At 34.5% G+C, this 26516-nt stretch overlaps 1 pseudogene; it reads left to right on the top strand.

Moving 5' to 3' along the window:
- The first annotated feature begins 5523 nt into the window (after nt 1–5523).
- Nucleotides 5524–8568, top strand: LOC125855944 (uncharacterized; annotated as a pseudogene).
- Nucleotides 8569–26516: the final 17948 nt, after the last annotated feature.

The following is a 26516-nucleotide window of genomic DNA, read 5'->3' as shown; positions in this document are numbered from 1 at the left end:
TCAATCCCCTCAAAATCCTCAATAACTATGTATAGTTGTAGGTCCATACTGTTGTGCATACATAAGTCACCTACCATAATCTAAATAATTTATCCCCACATAACAACACATAATCTTTCACACATCACTGTTTTCACCCAAATCAAAATCCAATCATCATAAAAATTGTTGATAAATCCCTAGTAAGTCTATATCGAACCAATTCACAAGTATAGTCATATTAGAACTTATATATGAAAATTCATACATCCTTCAACTTCAAACCATGAGTCTATATGAGAGGTCTTATTCCTTCACATCTCTTAAATTCTTCTCATGACGCAAATTTTAAATACTTTGAACTCTTCAATACATCAGACTCTTTTTCCTTTTGTTGACTCGCTCACCAATCTTATTATTTGACCAACAACCCTTGAATTTTTACCCTATCCTGTAAATAAAAACTTTAAATGGAACCCTTCCTTATGTCCTTTGAAAATCAAAATAACACACTTTATGACTCAACCATGTACAAGTCCTTCCAAATGTTCAACACTCAATGCGATCGATCATTTCTTACCTTACCAATCCATACCTTGAAAAAAGACACTACCACAAACCTAAACTCACAATGAAAAACTTGAATTTTGATCCCAATCGTGTAAAATAATCCCATTATCTATCGACATTAGCTCATACATTGAAGATTTTTATGTATTCATGTATCTTAGCCTATAATTGATCATCTCTCCATCGATCTTACCATACCCTTCGTTAAAATTCAATCGTACCATTTACCAAACTCAAAACTGTAAAAGAACTTATCACCACACTCGAGTCAAACATGTGTAGACTTCTTTCTCAAATCTTACCCAATTGTTTTTAACAAATCTGATGAACCCGTGACACTATTACCATAACAAGAGCAAAATATATAGAACTACGTATCTTTGAACCAAATTCTAAACCCTCTGAAGGTACAACTTTGGCCCTTGCAATCAAAGTAAATATATTTGTTCTCGATCGTCTCTTTCCAAAGACTAAACTACATTACACTAATGCTTTCCATTTATGACTCTAACTCCTTTCAATTCTATTCGAGTTGTGTCTCAATACATCTTACAACCTCCCATACGACCACACTACTCACCAATTAGTAGGTAACCACAACTTTATATATCTACAAGTGGTTATTACCATATCGAATCCATTTGACTGAAAAAAATCATTATCATATGCCTGCATCCTTGTATAATCCATCATGAACTCTTATTACCGTTATATTTAGTATCCATTGCCATCATCTCGAAGTCAATCTTTTCATTGACATGACATATCAAACCCAACTATACCAATCAAATTCAAGGGACTAACTCAATTTGATACGCACTTTCTTACTAAAATTCTCAATTACCTTCACACAAGTATACTCGTTGGGAATTCCTTTGCCCATAAGCTTGTCATCCTAATATCGTTCCACTTCCATGGAGCTTACGATGAAATCACCACTCATTTAGAATCCTTGGGATACACTTCACAACCTAAACACACTAATACCATACTAAAGATCCACCACTAAAATTTTCCTAATAAACAATGCTTAACCCATTCGTCTGCAGTGATAAGCTAGTTGGTTTCTCAAATATGAATGCAACATGAAATATCATTATACTAGCATGTGATATAATTGATAACTCCCTAAGTAGTTAGTATTCACACTTACAATCGACGTATCCATTTTCATATAACACTAGTATCACATCGTTAAAGTTTGTTAGATCCACCACTAGAACACATAATACTTATCGAGAAAATTGTACCCAAATTCCCCCACATTTCTGTCTATTGAGTAGCTGTAAAATATTACCAAATTTGTTCCATATCTAGCCCAAGCTATATGTATTCTTTTGTAGGTCAAGTAAATAGTAGAAGTACACACCTAATAACTCTTATAAAGTCAAAATCGGTGTCATTATAGTAGTCGTATCATCACCGTCTTTGATATACACTCAAAATATAAAGTCGTAGTAGAGGTTCTGACCCCCAATTGGTGCAACATCATTTTCATCATTTGCTAAGCAACCCATACATGTTATCACAACTTTACTAACTGTAATTTTCAAAGTTACAGAGTTCATTATCTAGCCATCATTTTAATAATTCCACTTTCAATTATCGAACTTATCAAGATATTGTCTATACCACACAAGTACTATTCCCTCTACCAGATGACTAGCCTAAAAAAATATAAGACGTTTGTAAAGTTCCTTAAACCAATGTTCAACCTAATCATCCAAATATCCTCAAAATATTTCGTCCAGTCATCACCTAACTCAATCTATTTGAATCATTGAACATGCAAAATTTGACAACACATCCTTCCCATAAGTCTTTCACTTCCACGTTTGTAACAAATCTAACATCCAAGACATATACAACACACTAGATACTCACATGAAGAACTACACAAGAGTCATCACATAAATGAGAGATAATGGAACGAAGTGAGAAAAATCAAAGACGGACCAACTACGCATGATAGAGATTCAAGAAGTGAAGATTTTTCCTAAAAGTCACTATAGCCTCTCGAAGATAAGTACAGGCGTCCCCATACAGATCCTCGAGACTCTACTTAGACTCGGCTTATACATATGTGAGACCTATGAACTTGGGCTCTATTATCATTCTGTCACGACCCAAAAATGGACGTGATGTCACTTGTCTTATCCCACCAAGACAAGTCAGCCTAAACCCCAACTAATATGGTGAATGCAGAAGGAAAATAAGAATAAAAGTTTAACACTATAAATTAGTGCGGAAATTTAAAATCAACTTAAATATACTCCAAAATCTAGTTGTCACGTGTACAGGCTTCTAAAGTATTACAACTGAATCAAAGGAAAATACAAGTCTCATATGACATTGTTTCTAGAATAGAAGAAGATCATAAATAAGGAGAAAGAAGGTTTGTTGAGATGACAAACAACTACCTCACAAATCTCCACAAGAAGCCTCAAACAAGAAGAAAAGAGAAAGTATCACGAAGGTCCGGCCTAGTAACCTACAAAAATGTAGAAGCAAGGGGTGAGTACCAAACCACATGGTACTCAGCAAGTAAACCCTCTAAACACAAGTAAAGGGGATAGAATACAAGTACTCCTTACACCCCAACCGAACCTCCACAACTATAACCTGCATAAAACCAGCTCAACCTAACAGTTCATAATTCACATAGCACACAGCTCAACAACAACACTCTAACAATTACATATCCCTAACAACAAGCTCAATATTCATTAATCCAAGTTCCACAGAAAGACACTTACAAGATCAACAAAACACAATATCAAGTTCACTAATGATAAATATGTGTCATGTAATGGAATGCAATGTCAAGTATAGTGATGCATGTCTGACCTAGTGATACGCACTCGTTGTCTCTCAGTCCGAGACCCATAAGAGATATATTTGTCTATGCATCCATCGCAGCGTGCGATACGATCCTTGATATATAGTATCCATCGCGGCGCACGATACGTCCCACGAAATATAGCATCCATTGCAAATGACATGTTGAGACAAATAATGAGGAGATGACCATTTTAATATCAATGCACAATTCACAACAATACAATCGTGATACAACATCAACAATTAAACCATAAGCCTTTCAAATCATTCTCAAACATCACACACCAACAATTAATCACATTACATTTTTATTACCCTTTTCCCATCATTAGAATTATTCAACATGGACAAGTCAACCCATCACGAAATCCCATTACTCCCAAACATATACCACAAGGAAATACACGAATTCCATACACTTAACAAGGGTTTAGAAATTCACTTGCCTCAAATAATCAAGAATTCACTCCGGCACTTGAGCCTTCAACTTTCGTTGAGCTCCCAAATAAATGCAATCTATTCACATTAATAATCACGATAAGATTTCGAAAGTAACAGCACCCATATTACTATAGGTCTAGCCTAGATCCAAAAATTCACTCAATTTATAATCAAGTTTCTAATCTTGATGCCAATTAATATATCAAATCTTATATTTTTCAAATTTCAAATATAGAATTAAGTCTTAATTCCTCTAAATAATAAAATTTTATTTTAAGAACTCTAAACCTAAAACCCCCAATATATCAAAAATATTGTGATAATTAGATGGGAGATTTGCACGCTAGAAGCTGGACACGAAAATAAGTTAGACACGAGATGGATTGCTGTCAAACTATTCAATAATCATATATATTATACACATTCTATCATTAGTGCACAATGGTTGAATATCATTATATTATTATTATTTTATTATAAAAGCTAGGATATCTTATATTGATCCTAATAGGACAAATATAATCAATGTCACCAGTAATAATGAGAAATTCTCAACTTCAATTTTCCCTCATTCTAATAGAACAATTAGCATATCAGGAATATATACGGTTAAAGTAATTACCTGAAGCTACGAGAATCTCCCTTAAAGTTGCGGCATGAATGTAAAAATAATACTACAGCTTTCGTGCGCCGCTTCAGGTTATTTTGAGTTATTGACTCAAAAGTAGTAACCCCCATTTATCATTAATTTGTTGGAAAAAGGCCTAAAATATCATCGAAATATTGGAAATGGTACACAATTACCCCTCATCCACCTATTGTCCCCCAAATACCCTTTTCATCCACTTGTGGGTCCAAATTTACCCCCTTCATAACAGATTACAATTTAAAATAATTAAATAATATTTTAATTACGTGGCACTTAACCATTGGTTGTAATTTTAAACCCACCAATTTTAACTTAACCTGCCCCGACTGACCCAATACAAAAAAACCCATCTAAATAAGAGAACTCTAAAACCCAAATAAACGTAACACTACACTTCTTCCAATTTATTTCACCATCTACAGAGGGTTTAGTAGCTTTCATCCTGATAACTACACTCATCAGTGAAGATCTCAGATTGCAAGGGTATTTTCGTTCACAATCTCGACTTCAACTCAAGTAAGAGGTTTTGTGCACTTTGAAATTTCAGTTAGGGTTTAGGTTTTTATTGATTTTACTTGTTTTAAGAATCTATTTCTATTAATGTTAATGTTCCATGTTTTCTGTGCTTTTTTGACAATTATTATGATGATACAATAGTTTGTTTTGTGTTGCCTATTTATGTTAGTGTACTGTGTTACTATATTGATTTCGAGTAGGATTTTTATATTATTGTCTCAAATTTATTCTTTTCTGTCTTTATTCATTGTCTCTCTCTTTATTTTATAATTATTTTTTATTTGTGTATTTGTTAGTTTGATTTGCCTAAACTGTTGTTATGTATGAAATATTTTATTGAATGGTCCATTTTTTGGATTCTAGGTATTGTATTATATATTTTTGTGTATGTAAAGTTTTACTTTGTCGAATGTGGTCCCTATTCCTTTACTCTTGTTAGATTCCTCTGTTTTTTTTTTAAATATTTTGTTGTTGTGTAATAGCCCTTTTCTCTTTCTTTTTTGTTTATAATATCCTTTTCTGGAAGAATGGTTGACAAGGTGGACCTATTATTCTATTATGGGGGTAGGTGGGTACTGACACCTACTGTTATTTACATTAAAAAATTGACTCATGTTTAGAAGGAGTATGATCCAAGTTTATTTTCATATATAGACATATGTGAAGAGTTTCATTAAAAGTTAGGTTTTAGTAAGGTCCAACAACTTCTACTCAAAGGACCTTCTGGGAGGTATTATTTGATTGAGGGGGATTCTGGCATAAGAATAATACAAACAGCACTGTCTGTTAGGTCTGGTGTACTTGAATTGTTTGCTGTAGATGAGGGGGATGATGTTGTTCTAGCTATTGATATCAGCCACAATAATGAACCTTACCTAGTCACAATAGATGCTGCTATGGAACGTGAAACAAGTGAGGAAGAAAACGATGAAAATGAACCTTACCTAGTAACATTAGATGCTGCAACTGAAGGTGAATCGAGTGAGGAAGAAAATGATGAAAATGAACCTTATCCCAGTGACTACAATAGTGAAGAATTGGACTCCATTAGGTTGGAAAAGAAAAGAGAAGTTAATGATCAACTTGACAACTTTATAGAGCTGGAAAAAGGTATGAGCTTTAAGAACCTTGAAGAAGCTAAAAGGGTTGTAAGTTACTACTCAATTGCTAGGAAGGTTGCCCTTCGAGTTGATAAGAGTGACTCTGTTAGAGTTAGATATAAGTGTATTGTTGGTTGTCCTTTTGTGTGTCGAATTTCTGAAGTTAAGAAAGGGCAAGGATTTGAAATTAAGACCTTGCAAAGAAAACATACATGTCCAGAAGCATTGAAGAATAGAAAAGCTACTCAACAAGCTAGCACACTACTTCAAGAAGAAGGTCCAAAATGATCCTAAGTGCAAAGTGAATGAAATGAGAAAGATTGTAGATGATAATTTTAGGCTTAATATTAGTTATTCAAAAATGAAGAGGGTCAAAAGACTTGTGCTAGAGAAATTAGATGGTAGCTATGTTGATGATTTCAATAAATTGGAGGGTTATGCTCAAGAGTTAAGGGACAGCAACCCTGGTACTGATGTGGTTATAAACATATCCAAAGAGGCTTTGTTGGAACATGGACAAAGAAAGGTTTTGAGAATGTATACTTGTATTCAGGCTTTGAAAAGTGGCTGGAGAGCTGGTCTGAGGCCATTTATAGGGTTAGATGGCACCTTTTTAAAAGGAAATTTTATTGGTTGCACTTGGACAAGATTCAATGAAGCATTTTTATCCACTTGCTTGGGCAGTGGTGGATTGAGAAACTATTAGAACATGGAAATGGTTCATTTAGTTGTTGAGGAACTCATTGGGGTTGGCAGATGGTGAAGGATTGAGACTTATGTCGGATATGCAAAAGGTAATTTTGCAAGTGTTTGATAGTTTTTTATTATAGTTATAGTATACACTTAAATTTTTTTAAGTTATTCTATTCTATTTTTTCTTGTTGTTACAGGGCTTGATTGGCATTGTTGGTGATTTGCTTCCAAACGCACAACATAGATAGTGTGCAAGGCACATAGAAGCCAATTGGTCCAGGTCTTAGAGTGGTGTACAGATGAAGAAGATATTTTGGTGGTCTGCTTGGAGTACCTATGAAGAGGAATTTAATGACCAATTAAAGTCTATGGGTTATGTGTCTAAACAAGTAGCTAAAGATCTTTTATGGTATCCACCACAACACTAGTGCAGGGCCTTTCTTGACACTGTCTGTAAAAATCACTAATGTGAAAATAATTTTACCAAGTCATTCAACAAATGAATTTTGGAAGCAAGGACAAAACCAATAATCAAGATGCTGGAAGACATTAGAATTAAGGTACTGCCACTATTTTATATAACTATCTGATAGTAACTATTTATGTTTAATCTGATAGTAATATGCAGGTGTTATGTTTAGATTATATATGTCATGTATATGTTATATATTTCACTGCTATTTATAGGTTATGAAAAGGTTGAAACAACTTGAAGAAGAGGGTAAGAGGTGGACAGAAGAGTATTGTCCATACTCCATGGATCTGTATCATGATTTTAGAATGATTACACAAGGTTGTCAAGTTGTTGCTAATGGAGACTTAGGATATGAGGTGGCTGAGGGTATAGATAGACATGTTGTGAATCTTGCTACAAAGAAGTGTACTTGTAGGACATGGGATTTGACAGGAATACCATGTCCTCATGCTATTAAAGCATTAGAACATGATAGACTAGAACCACTGAATGAGATGCATTGGTGGTACTCAAAAGAAGCTTACTTGTTTGTGTACCAACCTAAAATTCAACATGTTAGGGGTGAGAAATTCTAGAAAATTGATCCTTCTCAAGCTATGCAACCACCACAAATTCATAAATTGGTTGGTAGACCAAAATTAAAGAGAATAAGGGAAAAGGAAAAGGCAAAGAAAATGGAAGGATTATGGTCGAAAAGTAGAAAAGGATTGCTAATGACATGTGAAAACTGCAGTGTTGTAGGTCATAATCGAAGAAGATGTCCTTTGGTAAGTTATGTTTCATCAATTTATAATTACTTACAATGTATATTTATTTATCTTACTCTTTCACAAATTTTATAGCTTCAAAAAGGAAGACAAGTTCTCCCAGCACCCTAACCAAGTGAAGAAAATGAACTCATCTTTATGCCAACTCCTGGATTTGTTGCATCTTCTAGTCGAAAAACAAGCCAACAATCAAGTCAAGCATTCAATGAAGCTCTTGGTCCTTCAAAATCAAAGAGAAAAAAAGTTTCAAAGGACAAAGTTGATGCAATTCCAAAGAGGTCTAAAAACAGTGGAAAAGAAATAGTTGTTGCACCTTCAATTGCAACTGTTGATGAAGATGAAGTTGAAGATGGTATTGAATCTGAGGATGAGGATACAGTGTTTGCACCTAGGATGATATCTGAGGAAAAGACTAGACTACAAATGAAGAAGTTGCAACAACAACCAATTGGTTCAAGAAGGATTAGTTTCAGGGGTGATGAAAATGGTGCTTCTATTCCTACTAATCTGTCATACTCACCAAAAAAGCTAACTTAGAAAGGCAAAGCATGTGTGATCTCAAATTAGTTGACAAAAGACAAGGAGAAAAAAATTGGTAAGCTTAAGGCAAAGAGGGGAAAGCATTAGAAAGTAGTTGCTAAGTAGTGGTTTTAAGTTTTTGTTTAGTATGTAATGGCACAGTGAAACTTCTTAGTTTGCTATTTTCTGATACTTGACAGTGTGTCACTGGCCATGTATTCTAACGACAAATTAGTCTGACAATGTTTTGTGGGCTGAAAATGTTATGTGACTTGAAAAATTTATGAAATTGTTTAGTTCTGTTATCAGTTCTAATGTCTGAGATTGAAATGTTAGGTTGTTGGCAAATTGTTGAGTTATGTTCTCAATTTTGATGTCTGAGATAGCTAGGAATGCTAGGTTGTTGGCAAATTGCTGAGTTTTGCTCTCAGTTTTGATGTCTGAGATTGGAATGTTGAGTTTTGTTATGTTAATGTCTGAGATTGGTTTTTTATGTAAGTTTGGCTTCTGAATGTTTTGACCATTCAGTAATATAGCGAGCCTTCTTCAGGTAGTTACCTTCCTTGTTGAAGTGTGTTTGTCTCCATCAGTCACATGGTGCCATGTATAGTTTACATTTCAATGAGTAGTTACAATTTGCAAATTATTTGGTTTAATCATATATTTACATTCTCATGGTACACATAACTAGAGACTTTTGATTGCAATGGTTCTGGTCTAAAGATCATCAGAGTTGGAAGTTAGCGTGGTCTTGATCTACTGATAATTGTGACCGAATAAATTTATGTGGTACTTTTGGAATTTGTGATATGAATGTCAGTCCACCCTGTGAATGTTTAAAAGGTTATCAACCGAAGTTTAAATTAGATTGGGATATTAGAAACTATTCAGGTGGGTGTGTGAGAAAAATTCCGCTGCAGTGTGGCAGTAATAACAAAAAATTTATCCGTATGGCAAATGTAAAACTTCATGTGTCATCTGAATCAATGAAAGGAGGAAATGATCTGATCTGTGAATATATATGTTCATCCAATTGCTCATGCAATGCTTATGCTTACAGCAATGGTGGAGAGTGCTTATTATGGTATAGTGATTTGATTGATCTGTCAAGTTACCTAATAATTCAAGTCAAGTAGAGTTTAACATTAAGCTTTTTGAGCGCTCGAACAAAGGTTAGGTGCTTCCAAGCTGCATCTTATTTCTAATGTGCTCCTTTTCAACCAAAAATATGTTATTTTCCTCCTTTCTTGATCTCCCTTATTGTTTAGGAAAGAAGAAACTACTACTGGTAGCACTAGTAATATCCATCACTTCTGCAATTTTTGTCTGTTGTACATGTTGTTACTTTCTAGTTATGTGTACCACATTCTCATGTATAGTTTACATCAAAATGGAAGAAAATGAAGCTTATCAAGCTGCAGAATTCTTCATTGATAGACAGAACAACAACCTACATCATCTTGACAAATTTTCAAAACAAAATGCAGCTTATCAAGCTGCAAAATTTCGTCGTTACAATAACCAAAAACCACAAAACTAACATAGTCTAATAATACTAACTTAACACAAACAATAGCACCACACTACATCATCTTGGCAGCTACAAAACCAACAATAATAGCCCAAGAAACTGCAAGCAAACTTATCAATTGATGAACTTTCAACTCTAACTTCGAAACTTTATCATCCAAGCTAGATACTTTCTTCAAATTTGAACTCTCAATTTTATCCGGCAACTCCAAATTTGATATTTTTCCCTTCAAGGTAGAAACTTTCGTCAAATCAGAAATTTCATTTCCATTCATATCATTTAACTCAGACATTTCATCGGCAGTCATATCCTTCAAATAAGGATCTTCAATGCCACCCATATCCTCCACATTCTTCTTTAAATGATTTCTTTCTTTCCGAATTGAATCTAATTCAACTTTTTGATTATGAATCATGGTTGACACATGACGTGGAAGTTTGTCATCAATCCAATTCCAATAATCACAAGAATTTGATCCAAGACGACGACATCGATAGAATCGGCGTCCACCATTTTCAAGAGTTGTAGCAGTAAAATATCTTGCCATAAATCTGCACTTACATGTACGAGATTGAAGTTCTTCAGGGGAAGAAATCGAAGAAGAAGTAGACATTTATAACAAATTGAAGAAGAAGAACATTGATGTTCTAAACCCTTCGTAGATAGTGAAATAAATTGGAAGAAGTGTAGTGTTACGTTTATTTGGGTTTTAGGGTTCTTTTAATTAGATGGGTTTTTTTGTATTGGGTCAATTGGGGCAGGTTAAGTTAAAATGGGTGTGTAATGGTGAGTTTAAAATTACAACCAATGGTTGAGTGCCACGTAATTAAAAGTATTATTTAATTATTTTAAATTGTTATCTGATAATGAAGGAGGTAAATTTGGACCCAAAGGTGGATGGGAAGGGTATTTGGGGGCCAAATAGGTGGATGGGGGGTAATTGTGTACATTCTCAATACTTCAAGGATATTTTAGGCCCTTTTCCGTTAATTTGTTTTTACATGACCAAGTGATTTAGGGTATTAAATATTATTTATGGGTTTGACCCATTAATCACTTAATAAAATTAAATATTTAAAATTTACCCCTTAATTAAATAACCATAGTTAAACGAGTAATTCAAAATTCTCTAACCAACTTTTCAAATTGATCCAAAATAACTAAGGCAACTATCTAGAAGAGTAAAACGATAATTTTGTAAAAAATTCTAAAAATGACTTTCCGAGTCATCACAAAAAATAGATAAAGATTTTATTGAATCAAGCTTCCATCACCGTGATTGAATTAGGTAGAATATATTTTCTTAAATGATCATTGCCAATAGATTGCAAATTTACTATTTTCTCTTCTTTGTCTATGTAACAATTTTAAATTTTGAGTTAAGAATTCTTTTCTTTCAAATTCTTTTAGGGTAGAATCTTCCCGAACATTTATGGTCATTTATAATCTCACTCTATTACCTTGACATTATGAATGATCTCATGTAATGGTGTAAGTGCGTATTTATATTAATATATATTAAATATAGAAGACTTGGATTTGGACTTGGGGCTTGGGCTTGGATCGGAACTTAATATATATTCAGGCATACTTATTAATTAGTATACCAAATTAAAATACAATTACTACTATTAAATTATCTAGGTAGTCATTTGATATAAATATTGTTGGAAATAAATATATATACCTAACAAATAGTGTTGTACACCTTGTTTCCCAGTGTGTGTGATCTTGTTTGTAACAATTTCAAGTCCGTTATATACTTGCATTATGTCCGAGTGTCACGACCCAAAAATGGACAAGTCCCAAGTCCAAGTCCCTTGAAATGGTTAATATGCCTGGATATTGTGAAATGATTTCTCAAAAATGATGATCACAATATTATTATTAAGTGAATAGAAACTATCATTATCTCTCTCTTGAGTTATTTTGTCTCTTTGGCACTTTAATTTTGGACCTATTTTGTACAGTTTGTATCACATTACAGATATGTATATGATATGACCCTTCTTTCTATTTATATTATTCTTGTCTGTAAAAGCATTGTTATTTGTAAAACAACTATTTAAGCTTTATAAAAAATATTTATTTTAAGTTGATGTCAAGACCCAAAAATGGACGTGATGGCACTCGTCTTATCCCATCAATACTAGTCAGCCTAAAACTCAACCATTACAATAAAATACGAAAATTTTTATAATCAACTCAAAAATACCCACAAAATTTGGTTGTCACGTGTACAAGTCTCTTATTGTGTTATAACAAAATTGAAAGAAAATACAAGTTTCAAATGACATTGTTTCTAGAATAAAACAAGATCATAATTAAGGAGAAAGAAGGTCCGCAGAAATAACAAGTAACTACCTCACAAACCTCCACAAGAAGCCTCGGACAAGGAGAAGAGAAAATATCACAAAGGTCCGGGCTAGAAAACCTACAAAAAAAATAGAGTAGCAAGGGGTGAGTACCAAACCACACGGTACTAAGTAAGTAAACCTCTAAACACTAGCTAAGGGGATAGAATACGGGTACTCCTTACACCCCAACCGAACCTCCACAACTACAACCTGCTTAAAACTAGCCCAACCTAACAGTTCATAAGTCACATAGCACACAGCTCAACAACAACACTCTAAGAATTACATATCCTCAACAACAAGCTCATTATTCATCAATCACAACTTCCACAAAAAGGTACTCACAATATCAGCAACACACAAGATCAAGTTCATCAATGATAAAAATGTGCAATGCGATGAAATGAAAAGTCAAGTATAGTGATGCATGTCTAACCTAATGATACACACCCGTTGTATCTTAGTCCGGGACACATGAGGGACATATCTGTTCATGCATCCATCGCGGCGCGTGATACGACCCTTGATAATAATAACCATCGTGGCGCGCAATACGTCCCTCGAAATAAAGTATCCATCGCGGCATGTGATACGTCCCTCGAAATGGTACATCCTCTTTAATTTCTTATTCTTTCTCAATTCACATAATACTTGTCACAATCATGTCTCAGAACAATGCAAATGACATGTTCACACATATATGAAGAGATGACCATTTTCAGAACATTGCACAATTCACAACAACACAATCATGATACAACATCAACAATGATTCAACAAGCCTTTCAAACCATTCTCAACACATCACACACAAAAATTTACTCACAGTGCCTTTTATTACCCCTTTTTTATCATTAGAATTAATCAATGTGGACAAGTCAACTAATCACCAAGTCTCATTACCCCCAAATACATATTACATCGAAATACACGAATTTCATACACTTAATAAGCGTTTAGAAGTCCACTTGCCTTAAATAACCGGACAATCACTCCGAGACTTGAGCCTTTCCTTTTCGTTGAGCTTCTAAATCAATACAATCTATTCAAGTAAATAATCACAATAAGGTTTTGAAACTAACAACACCCATATTGCTATATGCTTAGCCAAAAGTCACCCAAGCCTAAAATCAAGTTCTTAAATTTCAAGGCTAGAGTTAAGTTCCAATTTTTCCAATATCCTAAATATGATGGTATTCACATCATACCTTGCATCTAATATTTAATTACATTACCAATATATCAAATCTTGAATCATAATATGGTAATAATAGGAAAATCAACAAACAGCGAAGTAAATTACCAACAAAATCACGAGAATACTTACTGTTTCAAACCTTACGTTGATATGCCATATATTTCCATTTACTACTTTAGTCATCATTAACTAATCATTACATAGTGATTGGTAAAGCCCTTTTTCTCCATTAAAAAGACGGCATATACAGTAAACAAAATTTCCAATTATTCTAACTTAAAACCCGCTTATATGTTTCTTTTTTTTTTCACTAAAAATCAACTATACTGATAATAATAAAATAATGATACAATATCCATCATATATATACCACAATACAAAGTTTGGACGATTACCTGATGAACTTATGTTCTTCGTTCCATGCCGCCGATGCACAGATTAGGTTTTCTCCCTCTATTTCTTTTTGTTTTCTAAATTATTTATGTTTTAAAAGTGACAAACCCTATTAATTTATTTTAATATGGTTAAGTAGTATAGGTATTAAATAAATTATGGCATTTCCCATTAACCACCAACTAAATAAATGAATTTTTTTAATATATACTCATCAATTAAATAATCGTAGTTATCGAATAATTTAAAATTCTCAAACCAACTTCACTGACTAATCATAAATGACTCGGGACAACTATCGGGAGGGATAATACTATAATTTTTACGAAAATTTCTAAAGATAACTTTTCGGGTCATTACATTATCCACCACCAAAAATCATGTTCGTCCTTGAACATAAGGAAGAAGAAGGAAGAATAACCAACACGACCAAAAGTCTGAGGTATGTTTTTCAAAGTCGTTCATCTCTCCGAGTGATCACCTCATCTTTAGGACCATTCCATCAAGATCAACTACCAAGAAATGAACTTTAGAATCAGAATTTGACAGATCTACAAATCAGAAGTGATTGTCAAGCGACAGACTAACCTATGAACCCAATCTAAACTGAAATCCGATGGATCATAACACAGCCATCATGACAAATCTTTACTCACATAACAAAGATAACATTCTATTGATATTGGCTACAACCAGAAGTGGACTTTAACCAACAACCACACACTCATTATGCACAAACCATCACAGATCTTATCAAGATTTCCTTTTCACAACACAATCTCTTCACGAGCTTAACTTATAAAAATATGATCTTTAGACATTGGATACCCATCAAGGGAGAATCAAACTTATCTAACCCAAAGAAAAAAATGATTAAGTAAACACCCAACAAGCGATACACTTCGAAATGCAGAACCTTTAACAATACTCTTAGACAATTGTAACTCTTCATAGCTCTTATATATAAGTTCTCATAAGCAAGATTTTGTGTGTAGAACTATTGGTATACTTCAACTATCTCAAACAACACCAAATCTATCATAACCGAAATGACCAAGGTTGTCCAAGGATCCTACCCTATCAAGTGGACATAAGATGATCGGTACATCCGATCCATCACTAGGGATTCACCCATAGATATAGAAACACATGTGAACATATACACGAATTGTACTCCAAATCATGTCTGAAACGAAGTAGGTGGGTCACATAAGAATGTACGAAACAAAAATCGAATAACACAATATACTCCCTCCATACCAACCATTTCCATTCATATGACTCCATCTCCTTGATTTTTAGTCACCCACAATCAACCAGTCTGATCCTCATTACGATATAACAAATACTTGATTCATCAAACCCAACATACTTCTCACAGTACTCCATTGAAGCCAACACTCTTAATACCAACAAACATCATAACCATATCATCCATTTACCTTACTCTAAAACTGTCACTAGTATCAAAATCTTCTTAGCAAACACATTTTAGCCTCTAAAATTTTTGAACTATGGCTCTCTCTCTTTCCATTTAAGCATTTCATGACAAATACAGGTCACACCCAAGAATGATAGCACTAATTTCAAATCTAAAAGTACTTTACCATCGAGATACAAATATTGAATCACACTCAATGTCAACTCCATGTAATTTTTCATCTACCAAATTTCAATTGCCCTTCAAATCATCATATACATCATGCCAAAACTTAGAGAGATTTTTGAGTCACCGTACTGATATTTTTATACTAAAAGTATATAACCTTTATTTACCATATAGTGTTGCAGTCAGTGTAGTCTCATCAATGGAATAGTATCAATCCAACTCGAAATCCTTAATAACCATGTTGAACTGTAGGTCCATACCGTTGAACATCAATAAGTTACCTATCATAATTTTAACAATCTAGCATGACATAAAAACATAGAATCTTCCACACATAGTTGCTTTTCACCCAACCAAAACTCAATCTTTAGAAAAGTCGATGATAACTTCCTAGTAAGTCTGTACCAAACTAGTTCACATCTCACAGTCATATCTAAACTCATAGGAAAAAAATAATAAATCCTTCAACTACAACCCAAGGGCTTATACGAGAGATCTTATTCCTTCACTTTTACTTAAATTCTTCCCATGACACAAAATTCTAAATATCTTGAACTCTTCAATACACCAAACTCTTGTTTCTTTGGTTGACTCGCTTACCAATCTTATCCTTTGACCAACAACACATGATATTTTTACCTTATCCTCTAAACCTAAACATTACGTGAAACCCCCTTAGGTATAACAATCAAAAGTAACCAAATTTACTACTCAAATAATGCATAGTCCTTCCAAATGCTTCATACTCAATGTGATCGATCAACCAATCCATACCTTGACAAAACATACTACCACGAGCATAAACTCACCATGAAAAACATAAATTTTTTATTCCAATCATGTAACACAATCCCATTATCTATCAACATTAGCTCAAACCTTGAATTTTTTTATGAATTCACGTATCTTAGCTAATCAGTGATCCCCTCTTCATCGACCTTATCATATCTTTCGCTAAAAGTTCAATCGTACTCATTACCAATATGATGAACCAGTGACACTGTTATCATAAGTAGAGCAAAATAGATGAAATCACGCATCTGAACTCAATTTTCTACTATCTGAAGATACATCTTTTGTCCTTGCACTCAAAGTAAATATCTTTGTTTTCGATCGCCTTTTTTCAATGACTAAACTACATTCATTTGTAACTCTAGTTCCTTTCAATTTTATTTGAGTGGTGTCCCAGCCCCTCCTATAACTTTCCATGCAATCAAGCTACTCACCAAATAGTATCAAACCACAATCTTAAATACTTGCAAGCCGTCATTACCATACAAAATTCGCTTAACCAACAATCCTTATTATATAGTTGCATCTCAATCACAATCCATCACGAACTCGCATTACCATCATGCTCAGTTAGCTGTTGTCATCACCACGAAGTCAACATTTTCATCAATATGACACCTCAAATCTAGCTATACCAACTAATTTCAAAGGACTCACTCAATTTTATATGCATGGTTTTTTTTTGTAAAATCCTTAATTGCCTTCACACAAATATACTCGTTGGAAATTTTATTTACCCATAAATTTATCATCTTAGTATCAATCCACTTCTTTTGGGTTATAATAAAATGATCAGTCCCCAATTAGATCTCCAAAATACACTTCACAACTTAAACACAATAATACCTTACCTAATATCCACCACTAGAACATATCATACCTACCGAGAAGATCATATCCAAATAGGTCACACATTTCTATCCATTGAATAACTGCAGAATATTACCAAATTCATTTCGTCTCTATCCCAAGAGATTTGCATTCTTTCATAGATCAGGTCAATAGTAGAAGAAACACATTTCATAACTCTAACCAAGTAAGCATTGATACTATTGTAGTAGTCGTATAATGGCCTTCTTTGATATACACACAATCTATAAAATAATAGTAGAAATTCTAACCTCAATTGGTGCATCATTATTCTCATCATTTTCTAAGCAACCCATTCATGTTATGATAACTTTAATAATTTTAGTTTCCAAAGTTACATGTCCATTAACTAGCCATCCCTTTAATCATTCACTCCCAATTGTTAAACCACTCTAAATATCGTATATACCGCACAAGTACTATTCACTTTACTAGGGTAACTAACCTTATACAACCCATTCAAATTGTTAAACATTTTAAATCTAACCACACATCCTTTCCATAAGTATATTACTTTAACCTTAATACCAGATCTAACATTCAAACCATACACGACATCAACTACTCACATGAGAAACCACGCACAAGTCATCACTATAAGTGAAATTGAATGTAGTGAAGCGATAAGAATCAAAATCGGACCAAGTACGCACGATAGGAGATCCAAGAAGTGAAGATTTTTACTAAAAGTCCCTATAGCCTCTTGAAGATAAATACAGATGTCTCTATACCGATCCTTGAGACTCTACTTAGACTCGACTTGTACACACGTGAGACCTATGAACCTGAGGCTTTGATACCATTTTGTCACCACCCAAAAATGGACGTGATGGCACTCGTCTTGTCCCACCAAGACAAGTCAGCCTAAAACTCAACCATTACAATAAAATGCGGAAAGTTTTATAATCAACTCAAAAATACCCCCAAAGTCTGGTTGTCACATGTACAAGCCACTAATGTGTTATAACGAAATTGAAAGAAAATACAACTTTCAAATAACATTGTTTCTAGAATAGAACAAGATCATAATTAAGAAGAAAGAAGGTCCGTTGAAATGACAAACAACTACCTCACAAACCTCAACAAGAAGCCTCAAACAAGGAGAAAAGAAACTATCACAAAGGTCCGGCCTAGTAACCTACAGTAAAAATGTAGTAGCAAGGGGTGAATACCAAACCACACAGTACTCAGCAAGTAAACCTCTAAACACAAACTAAGGGGATAAAATACGGGTACTCCTTACACCCCAACCGAACCTCCATAACTACAACCTGCATAAAACCAGCCCAACCTAACAGTTCACATTTTACAAGCGCATACCTCCACAACAACATTCTAACAATCACATATTCTCAACAACAAGCTCAGTATTCATCAATTACAACCTCCACAACTACAACCTTCTTAAAACCAGCCCAACCTAACAGTTCATAATTCACATAGTACAAAGCTCAACAACAACACTCCAACAATTACATATCCTCAATAACAAGCTCATTATTCATCAATCACAACTTCCACAAAAAGGTACTCACAATATCAGCAACACACAAGATCTAGTTCATCAATGATAAAAATGTGCAATGCGATGAAATGCAATTTTAAGTATAGTGATGCATGTCTGACCTAATGATACTCACCCGCTGTCTCTCAGTCCGGGACACATGGGGAACATATTTGTCCATGCATCCATCGTGGCGTGTGATAGAATCCTCGATAATAGTAACCATCACGGTGCGCGATACGTCCCTTGAAATATAGTATCTATCGCAGCGCACGATACGTCCCTCGAAATGGTACATCCTCTTCAATTTCTTATTCTTTCTCAATTCACATAACACTTGTCACAATCATGTCTCAAAACAATGCAAATGACATGTTCAAAGAAATAATGAAAAGATGACAATTTTCAGAACATTGCACAATTCGCAACAACACAATCATGATACAACAACAACAATGATTCAACAAGCCTTTCAAACTACTCTCAACACATCACACACAAACATTTACTCACATTGCCCTTTATTACCCCTTTTCATCATTAGAATTAATTAATGTGGACAAGTCAACCAATCACCAAGTCTCATTACCCCCAAACACATATTACAAGGAAATACACGAATTTCATACACTTAATAAGCGTTTAGAAGTCCACTTGCCTCAAATAACCAGACAATCACTCCGAGACTTGAGCATTTCCTTTTCGTTGAGCTTCCAAATCAATACAATCTATTCAAGTAAGTAATCACAATAAAGTTTTGAAAGTAACAACACTCATATTACTATACGCTTAGCCAAAAGTCACCCAAGCCTAAAATCAAGTTCTTAAATTTCAAGCCTAGAGTTAAGTCCCAATTTTTCCAATATCTTAAATATGATGGATTCACATAATACCTTATATCTAATATTTAATTACATTATCAATATATCAAAACTTGAATCATAATATGATAATATTAAGAAGATCAAAAAACAGCGAGGTAAATTACCAACAAAATCACGAGAATACTTACTGTTTCAAACTTTACGTTTACATGCCATATATTTCCATTTACTACTTTAGTCATCATTGACTAATCATTACATAGTGATTGGTAAAACCCTTTTTCTCCATTAAAAAGAGGGCATATACAGTAAACAAAATCTCCAATTATTCTAAATCAAAACCCACTTATTTGTTTCTTTTTTTTCCCCCTAAAAATCAACTATACTGATAATAATAAAATAATGATATGATATCCATCATATATATACCACAATACAATGTTTGGACGATTACCTGTTGAACTTATGTTCTTCGTTCCGTGCCGCCGATGCACAGATTAGGTTTTCTCCCGCTATTTCTTTTTGTTTTCTAAATTATTTATGTACTAAAAGTGACAAATCCTATTAATTTATTTTAATATGGTTAAGTAGTATAGGTATTAAATAAATTATGGCATTGCCCATTAACCATCAACTAAATAAATGATTTTTTAAATATATAACCATCAATTAAATAATCATAGTTATCGAATAATTTAAAATTCTCAAACCAACTTCACCGACTAATCATAAATGACTCGGGACCACTACTTGGAGGGATAAAAGTATAATTTTTACAAAAATTTCTAATGATGACTTTTTGGGTCATTACACCGAGTTGATTATTTGTCTTCAAAAATGGGTGGCAAGGTCAACCGAGAGACAGGACTTTCCCGTTCCCATTGCTCCCATTATGAACACCACTTTTTTCTGGTTGAACTTGTTATTGTCGATGAAAGTATTCATTTTAGATACACATAAAATAAAATCAAAATGATAATTAGTTTACAATTGTAAATAATATCATGAAAACCACTCATGCATACAGTCAAACATTAAAAAATCTTGTAAATATAAATTTAGTAAGTAGAAACCTTGCTTAAGATGGAATATACTATGTAAAAAATTTTTTTTTTTCTTGATGGTGGCTATGAAAGTGTCACGACCTGAGATCACCTCCTATTCGTAATACGGCGTACTTGATCCCGAAGGGGTCTAATACAAGTGTCATAGCATTCTTGAACAGAAAAATAGAGAAGAATTAAATCTTTCTTTACAATAGAAGACATTTTCATTAAAAGCAAGTGGAAGACTTTCTAGACCTTATATACTATGTCTCAAACCATCTAATACTTTGAACACAACATAGGGACTTAGCCCATACAATTTTTTTAACATAAACTAAAGACATAAAAGGAAACACAATGGGTTTTGTCCTCGAAACTAAGAGGACTCACCAAGTCCTCATCTTCAAGCACCATAGAAACCTATCCATCAAGCATAGAACACCAACATCTACAAAGCCTACACTTAATTAGAAAGAAAAAGGGAAGAATGGGGTTAGCACATTAGATGTACTAAGTATGATGACCATGCAAAAGCATGCTTAAAAAGGGTCATTTGATTTCAGAGCCATGCTTTTATGCCATTTTTGTAAAACTTCGAACATTGATACAAGCGGTGTAATATAAGTCACAGCCAACATACAAAGTCACATATTTCACATTTAGTCAAAATCACATATATAACCCTGTACCTTCACCTTAAACGTTCACCTCAAGTAATCCTCAAGCTATACCTTGTGCAATGTATGGATAGCATCCCATATCACCACCCACACTAAGGTACCACCTTAAGGTCAACAAAAGTGAACTTACCATTCATCCTTCTTACCTTTACACAATAGAGCATATAAGACACATAAACATCACATGAATCACATCATAACATTAAGACCATCATCTAAGATAACTCTAAGTCATACTTGTTCAATGTACAAGTAGCATCCCATACTACTACTCATACTAAGTACTCCTTTGAAGTCAGCATAAACAAGGCACATTTGAATACAATAGGTCATAACAAGGAGGTAACTCATAATACAATCCAAGTATAGCATGAATCTTTACATTTAAGCATTTAAGAGTCATCATTGCTCAATAACATCATTTAGAGGACTTTCAAACAATAGTCATTAAGACTTAGAGAACTCACTATGACCTTCTCAAAGCCTACTCGTGCAATGCATGGATGTCATCCCATACTACCACCCACACTTTATAGAACCTCTCAAGAAATCATAATGCACATCTCACATGATGGGAATAAGCGTTTAACCAACATAGACCATGAGACCTAGATCATGGGATCCGATGTATTGTCCCACATCGTAAGGGTTGGTCTACTTGCCTAAGGTACACCGGTATATAGCTTAAGTGGATCAACTAGCTAGACCTATGTGGGAACATAGGTCAGGGACAATGAGATTGCTACTAGATACCCTGCCTCAACTCACGTGAGGGCATCCATCTCAAGAGATTGCTACTAGAAATCCCGCCTAAACTCACGTGAGAGCTTCCATCTCATTCAATATCCTCTCGGTGCTTAGCCTACATTCCCATAGAGTATTTTACCATTCATCACATTAAGGGATAAGAGATAGTTACTAGACACCCCGTCTCAACTCACGTGAGGCCATCTATCTCAACCCAACATTCATTCATTAGATAGCTCATAGATTCAAAGATGAGAATAATCTAAGAACCCCATTATCGTTCATTAGTGCAAGATCGAGAATATCATTTCAATCAGCACATCATTAGCATTCAATAGAGTACAATTGAGAATAGCCTTTCAATAGACTCAACATTCATTAACATTATCATTAACTCATTCATTCATTCATGAAAAGGCTACCAACATTAGATCTACCAATTCAAGACATTAAGACATTAAGTCAAGATATACTCATCATATAAGAAAAGCATGTCTAAGCCTACCAATTCAAAAGATCTCATGCAACATTACATTATAAAACACTTCACATTCAATCATCAACATTCATGAGTGTTAATAGAGAGATAACATTCAATCCTAACACAGTTAGCTTCTAGAAATGATCATAATTCATTCATTAAGATCACACATGCTTCACATCACATTCATATATACAACATCATAATAATGCTTTAATTCCTCAGACTATGCCTTCAAGGCCATGATCACAATGTACATAGTAAGCAAACACCTCCACCTTTCAAGTGGATCAACAATTCAAGACAATTCTACTTTAACATGAAGTTAGGTCAAACTTGCGCTTTCAAGGCTATGATCACAATTCCTCAGTTCATCAACAATTCACCTTAATTAGACATAAATGATGATACAATTCAATAATCTAAGTCAATCTAAGAATAAATCCACCATCATTCATTCATAATCATCAAACCCACTTTATAAGGTGAAAATTAGGAATCGAGAGAAATCATGGGTTCATAGAGTAAAAATCATTTATAATCATCAATTAAACATCAATATAATCATAGTTTATCATTTGAAAACGTTTGATGCAAGAAACCATGAGATTGAGTGAAATCTTTGAGAAACTTGAAGACTTTGAAAACTTCTTTGAAATTGACTCTAGGGTGAAAGCTAACCCTAGATAAAGGATCACCATACCTTATACTTGAATAATCCCACGAAATTGAAGGAGAAACACCTTGAAATCCCTAACTCTAGCTTGATCTTGACCTTGATCTCCAATGGAAATTTTCGAGAGAACTTTTTAGGAGGGAAGGGTTTTGTTTTGGGGAAAAATGAATAATGAATTCTAAAATAGCTTTCGAATGTTTTAATCTCTTAAAATACCTTAAAACACTTAAAATAATCATCCATATATTAATTAGGACTTGGGGTGAATTTACCCCTAGCATGGCCGAGACTGCACCAGAAAAATAGCGTCCATTCACGTCCTGGACTCACGGACCATGAGTCCATTCACGGACCGTGCTGCTGGTCCGTGGTCTGGGGTTGCAAGTTGGTCTTAGGCCTCTTGACCTAAGGAGTCCATCCACAGGGCGTGGATGGACCTACGGGGCGTGAACCCCATCCGTAGGTCACCAAGTTTTGGCCAACTTGATGGTTTCCTTGGGGCCTTGGGGTTTAGACTTAGGGTCCTCCCCAAGGACCCTTAGGGTGGTCCTTGGGGGGTTGTACCTTGACGTCTAACCCCTAAACACCTCAAGGATGGCTCGAGACAACATTAAACCTCATCAAAATTTATGACGAACACAAACGCACACACATTACGCTCTAGTTTCACTAGTTCGTTTTTAGGGTCGTTACATTATCCCCCACTTAGGAACATTCGTCATCGAATGACACTTTAAACACATTAATGAGTAACGACTCAAGACTAGCAGCCCACAATCATGAGTAACGACTCAAGACTAGCAGCCCACAATCATGCATGCAACATCAATATTAATGCATAAACATAGGAGGAAACATCAACTCCACATCAACAAGTTCAAAACACAACAAGAAAGTAGGAACTACATCTACAAACTCATTATGCATCAAAACTTCACATTCTTCATTTCATTGGAGTAACTTCCTTCTCCAAATCACATCATGCTCATTACAACATCATTAAGCACATTTGAGCAATTTTTTCATAAAAGTACACTATGCAACTTCTTCATAGAAACACATTTAGGCATGTTCAGCATTTAACCTCATGAAGCATATAGATCAAACTAAATGCACATCAACATGAGGAACATTAAATCATGAAAACTCATTTTCTAAACTAAACAAGGATTCAACTTGAACATGCATAACATAAGGAGAACATGGAAACTCAATACCACACATGACTCCAAAAACATGAAACATGCCAAAAAGGAACTATTTGTCTTAGGCTTGAATAGGCACATAAAGAAAGAGGTAAGGATATCGAAACTCTCAACAACCTTACTACTCAACATACTATCCCCCACTTAGGAGTAAACCAACTAAGGTCAACACGAACATTCCCAAAGGAACCTCAATCAAAACACTCACACCTTACAAGAAACCATCAACATACCGGAACTTTTGAACTAGGAAGGTCCTCATTAAGCACTCTTGCTCTCCATCAACCTTACCACATCACTCAAGGTCTCATATGAGTTTACCACACCGGGTCTTAAACTCCTCAACTCACTACACCTTTTAAGGAGAGAACATCACTCAAGGCTAACTCATGAACATTAAGGACACTCAAAGACCTTACTATCTAGGCACATTATCCCTCACTTAGGAGGAAGCCTAGACAAACTCTTTTAAACATCACTTCCTCCAATTCTAAGGTCGGAGTAAAACATAACTAAACCTTCATACTCATCACACCTAGGCATTTCTAAAACACCACATTTCATTAACTCTTTCAACGTACCTCAAAACTCAACATAACCTTCTACCAACAACACACATAGCCATAAAGCAACCCATTCACACTAAAGTCAACATCACAATATATCACCTCACATCTATCAAGTCACATAGCCATAGTTGGCATCACATTATGAACAAGACTCTACTAGATGTGGTTTGAGACATCCTAAGTCCATTCCAAAATCTTGTGCTCTGATACCATGGTTGTCACGACCCGAAAGCACCCCCTAGTCGTAACAAGGCGTACTCGACCCCGAAGGAGTCTAATACAAGCCTCATAGCATTCTTGAACATAATAATATAGGAAAACTAGAGAAGAATTAAAACTTTCTTTACAATAGAAGACATTTTCATTAAAACCAAGCGGAAGACTTTCTAGACTTTATATACTATGTCTCAAACAATGTAATACTTTGAATACAACATAGGGACTTAGCCCATACAAAATCTTTAACATAAACTAAAAACATAAAAGGAAACACAATGGGTTTTGTCCTCGAAACTATGAGGACTCACCAAGTCTTCATCTTCAAGCACCTTAGAAACCTATCCATCAAGCATAGAACACCAACATCTCCAAAGCCTACACTTAGTAAGAAAAGAGGAAGAATGGGATTAGCACATTAGATGTACTAAGTATGATGACCATGCAAAAACATGCTTAAAAGGGGACATTTTATTTGAGAGCCATGCTTTTATGCCATTTTTGTAAAACTCCATGAACATTGATACAAGCAACATAATATAAGTCACAACCAACATACAAAATCATGTAATTCACATTTAGTCAAAATCACATATATAACCTTTTACCTTCGCCTAAAGTAACCGTCAAGCTATACCTTGTGCAATGTATGGATAGCGTCCCATACCACCACCCACACTAAGGTACCACCTTAAGGTCAACAAAAGTGAACTTACCATTCATCCTTCTCACCTTTACACAATAGAGCATATAAGACACATAAACATCACATGAATCACATCATCACATTAAGACCATCATCTAAGACAACTCTAAGTCATACTTGTTCAATGTACAAGTAGCATCCCATACTACTACTCACACTAAGTACTCCTTTGAAGTCGCCATAAACAAGGCACATTTGAATACAATAAGTCATAACAAGGAAGTAACTCATAATACAATCCAAGTATAGCATGCATCTTTACATTTAAGCATTTAAGAGGTAACATTACTCAATAACATCATTTAGAGAACTTTCAAACAGTAGTCATTAAGACTTAGAGAAATCACTATGACCCTCTCAAAGCCTACTTGTGCAATGCATAGATGGCATCCCATACTACCACCCACACTTTGTAGAAGCTCTCAAGAAACCATAATTCCCATCTCACATGATGGGAATATGCGTTTAACCGACATAGACCATGAGAGGTAGATCATGGAATTCAATGTACTGTCCCACATCATAAGGGTTGGTCTACTTGCCTAAGGTAAACCGGTATATA

This window comes from Solanum stenotomum, chromosome 2 (genome assembly GCF_019186545.1).
Source record: "Solanum stenotomum isolate F172 chromosome 2, ASM1918654v1, whole genome shotgun sequence".
NCBI lineage: Eukaryota > Viridiplantae > Streptophyta > Magnoliopsida > Solanales > Solanaceae > Solanum > Solanum stenotomum.
This window is presented reverse-complemented; position numbering and strand designations above follow the sequence as displayed.